The 12,026-nt window shown below is 49.6% G+C and overlaps 1 protein-coding gene across 1 annotated transcript in view; it reads right to left on the bottom strand.

The window, feature by feature from the left end:
* Nucleotides 1-11,699, bottom strand: part of LOC143691130 (uncharacterized) — a 56,710-nt gene extending 45,011 nt beyond the window's left edge. The window contains exon 1 of the transcript XR_013179360.1: nt 11,633-11,699. The gene's annotated coding sequence lies outside the window, so the exon portion shown is untranslated. The remainder of the gene's footprint in view (nt 1-11,632) is intronic.
* Between the last annotated feature and the right edge of the window lie 327 nt (nt 11,700-12,026).

Genomic DNA, 12,026 nt, shown 5'->3' with positions numbered 1-12,026 from the left:
TGAAATCGTCTCATTTTATTTCTTAAAAATCGAATAGGATTTCACACCACACAGGTGACTGATTTGTTTTATATATGATGACAGTTTAATTTTCCTAGCAATGTCTACGTATTATAGCTTTCAACATCGATTGACAAAAAGACAAGGTGGATTTTTCATGTATGCCTTTTCTACAAAAAGTGAAGAAATGTTTTAATTAAATTTTTCACTGCAAGACCACATACTATTTAATGACTGCAAAAGAAAAATGCTAAAAAAGAAAACCAATGTACTTGTCTGGTTTTGTTTCTTGCTATTTATAGAGCAACTTTTGTTGTAATTCCTAATTTTAAAGGAACATGGGGTTCTTTTTTTTTTTAACAACCAAAGGAAAGTGGTAATGTACATAATCGGATGAAAAGAGACACTAACCTCAAGAACAAAATAATCTGAGCAATTTTTACATGATGAAAATATATTTTAAAAATTATATTTCAAAATAACCAGAGACATGGACCTGTATTTTCTGTCCCGGGCTTGGTTTTCAATGACGCGCAGCGGCAGGAATTTTTAACTATCATCAAGAGTTTGAGCTTTTGCTAATATCTCATCTATTAACCAGTTTTTTCAACTCTATTCTAAATGTGCCACAAGATCCTGCTTCCAAAGTGGGCCTCTCCCAGTTGACTTTTTGTCTAAGAGGAGATACTGCACATAGTACTGCCACCTCCTCCCTCACTCGCAGAGAACAAGCCCTCAAGATCTGGGACTCTCTCATACATGGAACGCTGGAAATTTATAGAAGGACTCCAAGGCTCACTGGGAAACTTCTTGCATCGGGAAAAAACCAGTAGACACACACCTGAATCTACAGATTTGGAAAAATTAACCAGCTGTAGCCAAAAACCAAAACACTGAATCACCCAAAAACACTCTGCAAGAAACACAGAGTTCTTTGACGTGACAAGAAGAATTATAAATAAAATAGCACCAGGGCAGACAGGCTGAATGAGGCTTTTAAGAAAGCCTGTTGGTACTTTAGACTTCAATACTTAGAACATTAAATGTTAGCTTCATGAGAATAATTTACTGGGAGCTACGTGTGCACATATGGATAATATGTATGTGCATATATGTATGTGTGTATGTATACTGTGTATGTGTGTGCATATGTTCATGTATGTAAATAAAAATTCGATTACTCCCGTGTTTTGGGGTTGATTTCAGGTCCTGGTGGACAGCCCCTAGCCCAGGTAAAGGGACAGGCTCCCTTATATTCTCCTATATTCATTATATAGATGCAAACACCCAAAAGCCAGTGAAAACATAACCTGGTGTGGATAACAAAAACCAGTCTCAGATATAGAAAAACTTTCCCTGCGATGAAAAATTGTCTTTTGTAAGCAGCAAACTAGGCTGACCTTATGCAATGTCATCAGGACAAAAGCAGCAAGGCCAGTGTTGGGGAGCAAGGCAAGGGACTGAGGGGGAGGGGGGACTTGGAAGTGCCCTCTGCCCTTTGGATACCGAGGGAGCCTTGCCACCCCCCAACCCCCACGACCCAAGAGAGGAGGCCAACTTGGGGAGCTGGGCTGTGGTTCAGGTGGGTCACTCACAGACCCTTACTCAAGCCAGGCTGGCAGGCATGACAAATAAGGGCCACAGGCAGAGGCCAGGCCAGTCCTTCAGACAACATTTAGGGCTCTCAGGCATCCACGCCCAGAGCAGGAGGGTCTCCGAGCCCCACATCCAGTTCTTCACTTTGGGGGCAATCTTGTTAGCATGGTCAGAGGCCTTGCCTGGACCGCTCACTGGGCTCAACCCCTCCCCTTCTTAAGAGTCAACAAAGAGGAGTGCAAGGGTAGTTCAATGGTAGAATTCTCGCCTGCTATGCGGGAGACCCAAGTTCGAGTTCCGACCCGTGCACTTCCCCCACCCTTCAAAAAAAAACTCAACAAATGGTGCTGCAATAACAGGATACTCACATGGAAAAAGAATGAAATGTGTTCCCCACCATACAGTATACCAGTATTTTTAAAAAGTCAACGAAGAGGCTTTCAATACAATTCAAGGCCATAAAGACATACTAAGTGTCTGACATGTGCCAGGCACCCCATGACCAGTAGACATTTAAAGCATAAAACAGCCGTCACCTCAGAGAAAGTTTTTCCTAGTCAGAATGGTAGCACCTCAAGTGTGTAGCAAACACAGTATGTTCTCAGCCATTTCTCATATGAATCTTACAACCCACAGACAGCACAAGTATTGCCAGACCCTCTTTAAAGAGCAGGGAAACTGAGGCCCAGGCCACTCTGCCCGATATTGCACAGACCCAAGGCCTCAACCACTGCTATTTTTGCTTTTAGTGTTTAAGAAGAAAAAAAAAAATCACCATCCACTCTTTACAGTCATACACGCTTTTATAGGGTCAGAATGGTTTCCAGGAAAAACAGAGTCTTATTGAAATCTGGGTCCCAGAACTGCTTTAACTAGCCTAGCTTGGGTCCTCGAGCAACACCCCAATCCCACTCCAACCCCACCCCCCGGCAGCAGACTTGGGTTTTCTGAGACTTTTCCTTTCCCTACCAGACGCATCCTAATCCGACCCTCAAGACGAGGCCAGGGCAAATGGGTCTTGGGTGTATAATCACAGGCTCCAGCTTGCTTTTGAGACCCCAGATCCCTCATCCTGAAGCCATGCTCACCTGTGCCCTGGGTCAGCTAGGGTGCCAGCACCCCACAACCAGAACCTCCCCAGCCAAACAGATTCTCAGCAGAAAAGGCCCAGCAGGTGACAGGGGTGGCCTGGGGAAACCTCAAAGTCTCAACAAGACCTGCTGCTCACAAGCTCACCGCAGAGAGGGTCTCGGAGGCCAGGGCCCCAGGCCTGGACTGCAGCATCCCAAAAAGGAAAACTTATGCTGACCAAATCCTGTTTACTGTGCCCCAGAAATGAGGCATGGAAATGCGGAAGGTTTAAGAAAGAGGGAATTAAAGTTCTTAGGGAAAAAGTTCTATGGAAAGCAGTAATAGCAAGTTGCATTTCAATAGGGCTTTCCTTGCAGTACAGAGAGGTTCGTACCAAGGGCCCAACATTTGCACCTTCCCCCCTGTGCCCCCTACAGTCAACAGCAGGACCCCCAGCCAGGCCACGAACCTTCCCAAAGTAAGGCCCACTCTTACCTCCACAGCTGGCACCTAGAATATTCCACCCTGCACATCCTCCACCCTACAAACTCAAAGGCAAATGCAATGTTTTAAAAAAAAAAAAAGGTCTCCCTGCAAAACCTAGCTGTATTAGAAAGTCGGTGACAAGACCTATGAAAGAATGGAAATAACTGAGAATAAAGCCCGAGGCTCTTGCCCAACCCTTGCCCTCATCCACATTTACTTGGTCAAGGACCAGAAGACAACTCAGCTCACCTTCAAAGGTAAGGGCTTCCAAGACTCCTTTCTCTTGCTTCCTTTTTGCACCTAATTACAAGAGAAAGCGCCTTTTTAAAACAGACAAAATGACCCTAAAATATGTTACAAGGAGCTAAGTTTCAAAAGCTTTCTTGAGATAAAAATTATAACCCTGTCCAACATTTGAGTTACAAACAAAGACACAGGTTCAGGTGCATTCATCAAACCTCCGCCTCCCTTGTCCCCCCACCCCCACCCCCTGACTCTACCAAGCCCTGGAAGGCTTCCTTGATTTCCCTCCCCAGGGTACCCTGGATTTTGCTTTCATGGGGCATCTTTCCTTTCCCATCTCACAAGCTTCCAAGCAGGCATAAAGAGCAGCGCTTTGTGGGACCCTGGGAGGAAGAAAAAGAAAAACAACCAAGAAATAATAAACCTCTCCACGGCCCTGCATCCCTTCCAGCAGGCTGAGCCTTTGAGGCCCTGCGGAGAGGCTCCTCCAGCCCAGGGCCCCGCGGCAACGGGTGGACCTCCCGCGGGGGGATTCGGCAGCCTCTAAAGGCGAGCAGGCCCCGGCTAGCCTCCTCCAGGCAGCCCCCAGGCTCGCAGCTCGAGCGCGGGGCCGAGGCGGGCTCGGCGGCCGGCATCACCCGAGCGGGGACCTGCAGTGCGGGCCTGAGCCGGCTCTGCGGGGGTCGGGTCCCTGAGAGAGGCCGGGGCACGAACCGACGCCTGGGGTCTGCATCTGCGGCCGGGCCCGGGGTCCTGGTCCTCGCCGGGCTGGCTCCAGGGTCGACCCCCGGCGGTGGCGGCGGCACGCGCCCCAATTAGCCGCGGGCCGGGCATCGGGAGGCCCCACTGAGGGTGAACAAAGGGCGCGACCCCGGGGTCAGGGAGTCGCGGGCCGGGCGGCCGCCGCTTTGTTCGCCCGCCCTGTTTACTTTGCCTAAGTAAAGCTCACAATCTATGAACCAAAGCGGATTAGAGGGTCGCGCCCCCGAGGCCGCGGGGCAGGCGGCGGGCGGCTCCGAGGCCAGCGGGACCTCCCAGCCCGCGCTCCTAGGCCCGGCGGCCTGCGCTGCCCAGCCCCGTCCCTGCCGAGGACCCGCCGCCCTGGGCCCGCCTCGGGGGAAACTGAGGCTCTAGGCCGCCCGGCCCGGCCCAGATCTGCGCGCAGGCGGCGGCGGCGGCGGCGGCCGCCCCAAGTCCTGGGGAGGGGGCCCTGTGTAACCCGGCGGGTCCCCGTCGGCCCCGCGGGTCCCGGCTAACCTGTGCCAAGTTGTCAGCCCGAGCGGCCGGCCCAGGGGTTCCTCAGAGGAGCCCCCCACCGGGATATTTTGCTGTTTCCCAGATCCCTGCATTTTAAAGAATTCTGCCCTTTCCCAATCTTGCTGGCCCTGGAAATTCATTTTACGGAGAAGCAATTTGCACTTGCCTGAAGGTCAAGATATCTTAGTTGGAGACATGGACAAACTTCCATATCACAAAATCCTGTAGTATTGTAGTTAAAAAAAGAAAATTCTCGCCTCAAGCCATGCACCCCACGCGGTTAATCAGGTGACTTACGGTGTAGAAAAATATTTCGAGATATAAAAGCCTTTGGAAGTACAAGTGGAAAAAATAATTCTATTTTTCTTTTTCTTTGTCGAGAAGGCTAGCTGATGAGTATAAATAAACCACAAAGGTCTCCACCAAAGCCCACAGTTTATTATCTGGCATTAGGAATCAAGGGTCTACATACTACTGCAGAAAGGAACTTACAGAATCTTTTCAACTGCCTTTAGAAACCAAACAATAAAAAGAGAAAGCTCACGCTCAAGTTCAAACGCCTTGTCTGACCACAGGACAGCCATCCATACACACGTATTCTCCAAGAACCAGAATGACTTTTTTTTTCTTCTTGATGCTATCGTTTAGAGAACAAAAACACCACATTGTGCCAGTATATATGTTTGGTTAGGGAATCCATACAGAATTTGATTAATAAGCTATCAGAGTGCACACCTTTTGTAGAAGAACAAATGACATTTATTTCTTACATTTTTTGGCCTAACGAATATTTCTTTCACATGCCATCTATCTCTAACAATTGGAAGAAATATGCCATTTGTTTACAATCTATGCATAAGCCTTTGAAAGGTATATTTTCTGATCATAAAGATATCATGTGCTTCAGGAAGGTGCAGAAAAGTCAAAAGTACAAGTAATTTAAGAGTAAAATACAAAGATAGTTAAGGTATAGATAATTTAAGTAAGAAGTGTAGGATATGGATAATTTAAGTATAAAATGCACAGGAAAAGAAAAATTCATTTATCTGCCATTATCCAAATATAGTAATATTCTATTTCCCTCCCAACTATTGTGAATATATGCATACAGTTGCATAATTTACATGCATATTTAATGTTTATGCAATGTTGATCCCATATGATTGTCACCACGGTCCTAATGGTGACCCGATATTCCATTATTTCACTACATGATCATTTACAGCAGTGTCCCTTCTTATTCTACATTTCATTTCTTGCTGATACTTCCCCGTTGTAATTAGCACTGCATACAATGACCTTGCCTTTGAAATTTGTCTGCAAGGTGGGTTATTAATAAATCGCTAATGGTCTGTTATGAAGACGCCAAGACCATTGCTTTCCTCTAAGGGGGTTACGGCAGACCCTGCAGATTCCATTTGTCCTATCAGAAATGACCTTGGAAATTCTTAAATTCCCTTCAGATAGAAATTACCACGGAGAACAATATGGATATCAGTTTTTTTTCCCATCCAGGAGTCTGATGATGTGGAAGTGAAATTTTTTTCTGCCAGTTTTGCGGGACCGGCTAAGGCACGGGTCCAATGGTGACACGGTGATAGGAATAGTGCCCTTGCACTAAAAATTGCAGGCGTGTTTCTGCCTACCAAGCCACTTGGCACCTAGCCCCCAAACCCTCTGAGGGTTTTGGCCTGGAACATAACTCTGCACACCTTGGAAACATCATCTCAACAATCCAAACTTTGAAACCTTGCATTTGGAAGAAATGGCGTGTTTGATTTGGCCCCTCTGCAGAGAATTCAAACACCAGACCCACTCCTCTCCACTCCCGGCATGCTGCACGCTGCCTTCCCCTGCCTGCATGGCCTGATAGAGAAGGCCCAGCCATGCTCCCTCCATCTTCACGGCATGGACCCTGGGAGAAGTGGGGTTTCATTCCACGTGGTCCTCGTCCCCATGCCCAGAGAAAGAGAAAAGGCACTGAGTTGGCGTGCAGGCTCAGCTCTGCCATGGGTGGTGCTGGCAGTTTGGACCTGCCCGGACAGGGTTCGTAGGGCGTGGAGGAAGATGGCCGGGAGCCACGGAGCCCGCCTGGAGGACAAGACATAGGGAGACCCAGAGAAGATTGGAATTTTGTCTCCAAAGAACAAGGACCAAGTGGACAAGGAGGAGCACGCAAGGAAGCTTCATGGAGTTATCTGAAAATAGATGCTACAAGAATGCATAAGTGCCACTCAGAAAGCCGGAAGGAAGTCCACAAGTGGGGCCAGCGCTTGACTTGGGGTGGGGTGGGGGTGGGGGGACAGTTTTTCCTTACAGGCATTTTTCTGTATTTTCCAAATTTCCTACACTAAGCACATGTTGCCGTCTTAGTCAGAAAAGGATCAAATCAATGATACGATTATATTTATTGTGAGAAGTCAAATATATATAATTAACTATATGAATAAAATGAATGATTATCAATACCTAAAATAGGATTTCACATAAACAATAATAATTCTATCTTGCCAGAAAAGGTAGTTTTCTAAGATAACAATGGTAATTCAGGTATCTCGAGTACTTTACTCTTTAGAAAAACACTTTCAAATAGAAAATGAAACCCAGCGGTTTTGCTATGCAAATATTGGTTGCTGCTGGAATATTACTGCAGACGGGGACAGTGGGGTGGGGCACCCTTTCTTCTCATTTTAAATCTGGGGAGCTGAGGCTCGGGAAGAGACAGAAGAGCTCCAGCACTTTTATGGAGGCCTTGGGACGTCCTCCCGGTCCTTCCTGAGGAGGTGCGGGGGGGTTATTCCCAGGGATCTAGTGCCTTTCCCGTTATCCCCAATTTTTCTTTCATTACTGGAGGTGGTGCCTGCAGCTGGGGTGGAATTGCAATTAGTAGAGATTTTGCTGGGTTTGCTTTAAAATAATGGCTTTTGCACAGGGTCAGCTTATCAGCATGCGAACTGCACTGGGCCGGCGAGGCTGAGGTGTGTCAGGGTCTCGGCTAGGCTGGGACTATCTTTTCCATAGGATGACATTAGAGCCAAATGCCACACTCCTCCTTGGAAGGAAAAAACATGTCTCGGATGATGACTCATGTATACGCCCGTGGAAAACCTCTGGGGCTTGATCCAGCCCAGAAGAACGAATTATGCCTTTGTGGGAACATGCCTTTTCGTACCTTATTTTTAAAGAAATGGGCCATTTCCAGTTCCCTGATAACAACTGATGGGAACATATCTACAAATCAAATGTATTTGATCTTAAATATCTCCCTTTAAAAGCGAGTTAAAAAGCAAACCAGCATGTTGTTTTCTACTCTAAAAAGGCAATTTCTAAATTTGGATCCAAAAAAAAAAAAAAAATTGTACTACAGCTTGAAAATCCAATGGCTCTCAGAATGCCAGGAAGATACACCATTCTTTGTGCTAAAATCATCCAAACTAGTTTAAAATAAATCAGAACAAAATGATGTGAGCCGAACATATGTCTCCCATAATTTGTTTTCTGAAAGAAGGGCTGGGGGGAGCTGCTGTACAGAGACGGCGCTCGTTCCAGGCCTCCTGGCCCCAGATTCCAGCACCCGATGACTCTGCCATAAAGGCACCTTGTCTCATGGACTAAACAGACCTGGGCTTGGTATATTCCAAAGACAGCCTCAATTTTCAAACAAGGACTCAATTAGAAAATAAACAATTATGAAATGCAATCAACAGGTAAAGTGAGTACATCAGAGATATTTATCCACCCACCCCAACCCCAAAAACAAAAACGTCCAACCCTTTGAATTTTGAAGCTGTAACTAGGGCACGTTTTCAAAAGCCCCTCTATTTCCCTCCCCTTCTTCCCACGGGTTCAGCAAAACATCCCCGCCTTCTAAAATAAAAACACATGCCACTTTAATTCAGCAAAGAAAAGCCAAAGTACAGGATCTTTGTACAAAACATTTTTTAAATTAAAAAGGGAGAAAGATTCTTCACCGCCTCTTCTACCTTTTACAGGGGTCAGGGATTGAACTGTCAAATTACAACCAACTGCTAATTCCACCTCCGAGATGCTAGAATCGCAGCCTGGAAGGAGAGGTTTGCGTTTTAACTATGCAAGAGCAGAGACTGATGAAGACCTGCTTTCAGAGCCCTGCAGACTGGGCCAGCACATGACTAATTTATTTTATCTTCTCCATCCTATCTGTGCACGGAATTAAAATATTTATATCAGTCTGTTCACTTTATAACATGCAGTAGTCCCCAGCTCCAGGGCCATTCCTCAGTTGTGCACAGTTTTGACTTTTCATTGTTGCCAGGAATGCACAGTGCTTGAATTGTAAAGACTTTCAAATGCTCATGAGATTTTTAAGTAAGAGCATAGCCGACATGCGGTTCCCTCCCTAACGTGGGAAGCCCTCCCTGGGCTGCACAAATGCTGCCCACCAGGGTGACAGGGCCCTTTTGGATGCCTGGTTTCCCAAGAGATGCCAGTGAACTCCTGCGTGCCTGAGCTGGGCATCCAGAAGGGGCTTGCTTATGTCCGGGGGGAGGGGGAACCTGACCCTGTAAGAAGGCCCAGCCTGGCTAGCAGGTAGGCAGCGGGCAGCAGGGGGTTAATGCGGGAGCGGGGAGGGGTGCAGACCTAAGGACAGGGTGGGAGGCCAAGGGGATCAGGGCACCCGGACTGGCCCACTGCAGAACAAGGGGCTCTGTCTGCCCGGGCCGCACAGCTGGGGTGCTATGATGGAGCCCCCCACTATTGTGTGTCCTAACAGCCCTTTGCACATCCCCCCCCACCCCCCACCCGCACCCTCCGGCGCCTGGGATTGCGGCCCCACAGCCCTCTCCAGCAATCCCCACATTCTAGAAAGCGGCAGCCAGCAAGGGCCACCTGCAGTAAAGAAGCCGAAAAACCAGTCTGCCCAACTCGGAGGTGGCGAATGAGGGGCCAGGAGGATCTGCTAGCCCTGCACATGGCCTCCCTTGAAAGGTGGCAATATGCACGGTGTGTAAAATACACTCCAATTTTGAAGACTTAGCCTGGTGTGGGGGATAAGTAAAATGTCTCAGTCACCTCATATTAATGACACATCGGAATGATAATGTTTTGGGTATATGTTTGATTAAATAAGATTTCTTATTAAAGTGAATTTCACCTCTTTTTTTGTACTTTTCTTAATGTGGCTACTAGAAAATGTTAAATTACAGGCGCGACTGGCATTTACAGCTCCCGCGACATTTCTACTGGACAGCCCCGCGCCAGGCTGGGGGTGCAGTGGTGTGTGTGTGTGTGTGTGTGTGTGTGTGTGTGTGTGTGTGTGAATGAACCTCACAGCCTGCTCTCTCCCAGGGGAGGGAACATGGCCGGAGATGTGACATGGGTCTCCTGTCTAATTACAGCCCTTCAACCAAGGGCCAAGGGCCCCAGGCCTCATGTCCACACTGTCACCTGACCCCAGTGTCCCCCTGTCAGGAGACTTGGGACTTGCACACTTGGGTGTCTGGGAATGTAGCATCCTTTGTAAAATACACGGGCATGCACACACCCTGGCTGAGCCCTGGCTCTGCCCCGGCTGGTGTTTGAGGATACCAGATCTGCAAGGCACATGGCTGGCCCCCCGAGAGCCCCCAGAATCAAGCACCTGACCCTTTGTCCCTGGGCTACATGGTGACTTCCATGGGCCCTTTGCCTTCCTCCAGACAATTAAAGATTATATTTTACTACTGCATTGGTATAAAGACGAATACACCATGAATTCATTATTACATATTCATCATCACCATATTCATTTTTCTCTCCTGATTTTAAAAGAAATTAAAATGATGAATTTTTTGTGGGCCTTAGGCAGTGTGCCTGTGGATACGCTGGTGCTCGATGTACCCTGTCCCTCCTCCCCCTACTGTCCACACAGCACACCCCTTGAAGTGCTGACCATCTGCATGACCCCCCTTCACCTGGGACATGCCTGCTGCTGGTCCTGCAACCCAAGTACCTTCCTCACTCTAGAATTCTTTCTTCAAGTCCTGCCCCAAATGCACACTGTGCTGAGCCCTCACTGGACGCCAACCAAACGTGCCACAGTATTTTAAAAACAGGAAAAGTAGCCGTGAGAAAGCCCCAGGATCCCTGTGGGGCGCCAGGCCCCAAACCAGCCTGGACTCAGGTCTCCACGGCACAGCTCCGGGGGACCCTGGCTGGGCACTGGGCACCATGCCGGACATCAAGGGGTGAGCCCCACAGGCGGTGTGGCACTGTATGGGCAGGGACCATTTCCGGATGCCAGGCCCTGGACGGGCACTGGGCCTCCGTGACCTCCCGACCTCACTTCAAGAAACTGGGTGCTGCTGGGTTCAGCTCCTAGATGGGTATGCTGAGGGGACCTGGTTTTCTGGGGCACCACTAGGAAAGGGCAGCCGGAGCAGTCACCATCCCTCTTCTCCCATGGTGCCACCCATGGCAGGCCTGAGCCCAAACCCTGCTGGGGAAGGACCCTGTGCAGGAGATGGTTAAAATTCTGCATCCTTTTTGCATCCGCCACCAGAGGAAGCACTGCTTTTTTTTTTCCCCCAAGCAGGAGGGGGAAAAAAAGCTGAGAGCAGCAATTTGCAGGCTTTGGGATGTTTTTCTCCTTGACAGCCCTGGGCTCCGTCTGGCTCCGGCCCTGCAGCCAGCACCCGCGGCCATAGCTGGTCCCTGCACTCCTGCCGGGGGCCATACATGCAACCCCCACTCCACCGCCTCCCCGCTCCGAGTCCGGCAGAGCCCAGGCTGCCTGACCGGGAGGGAGGCTCGCTGCAGGCGGGGATAAGGGGGAGCAGCTGGCCAGCCATGCCCCCCACCAACCTGGCTGCCTATGGCTCACAGGCGGGCCCGCCGCCGGGCACTGCCCTCCTTTGTGCCCACCTCCTCCGCCGGCTGCCCGGCCCTCCTCCCCACGGGGCCTGCTCCTTGCCAGCCACATTGCCGAGGGCCCATCCTCACCCACCGGGGCTACCCTCACCTTCTGGACACCCGGCCTCCTGGCCTCAGGTCCTGCTCGCACCCAGGGCGCCCGGCCACGTCCTCGGCGCCTCTGCCGCTCGCCCCACCCTGCTGCCCGCGCTCGGCGGTGAGCCTGGCACCGTGCCAGGCTGCCTGGGAGCCCGGCCCGGGCAGGGCGAACTTTCTGGTGAGGTGGGGGGGTGTGTGGGGATGAGGGTGGTGCCAGGGGAGGGAGAGGGCCCCAGATGCCCGGCGGCTGCCCCCCGGTCCTCGGCCTGGCCTGCGGGGGCCCCCCCTGCCTCCTGTCTCCTGAGCCCCATAAAGGCGCAGCCAACACGGGCGGTTTAGTCAAAACAGTCATGTGCAGCAGCCGGCAAACAAACAAAAGCCCTTATTTATTTATTTAGTTCACA

The sequence above is a fragment of the Tamandua tetradactyla genome, chromosome 7 (assembly GCF_023851605.1).
Source record: "Tamandua tetradactyla isolate mTamTet1 chromosome 7, mTamTet1.pri, whole genome shotgun sequence".
NCBI lineage: Eukaryota > Metazoa > Chordata > Mammalia > Pilosa > Myrmecophagidae > Tamandua > Tamandua tetradactyla.
This window is presented reverse-complemented; position numbering and strand designations above follow the sequence as displayed.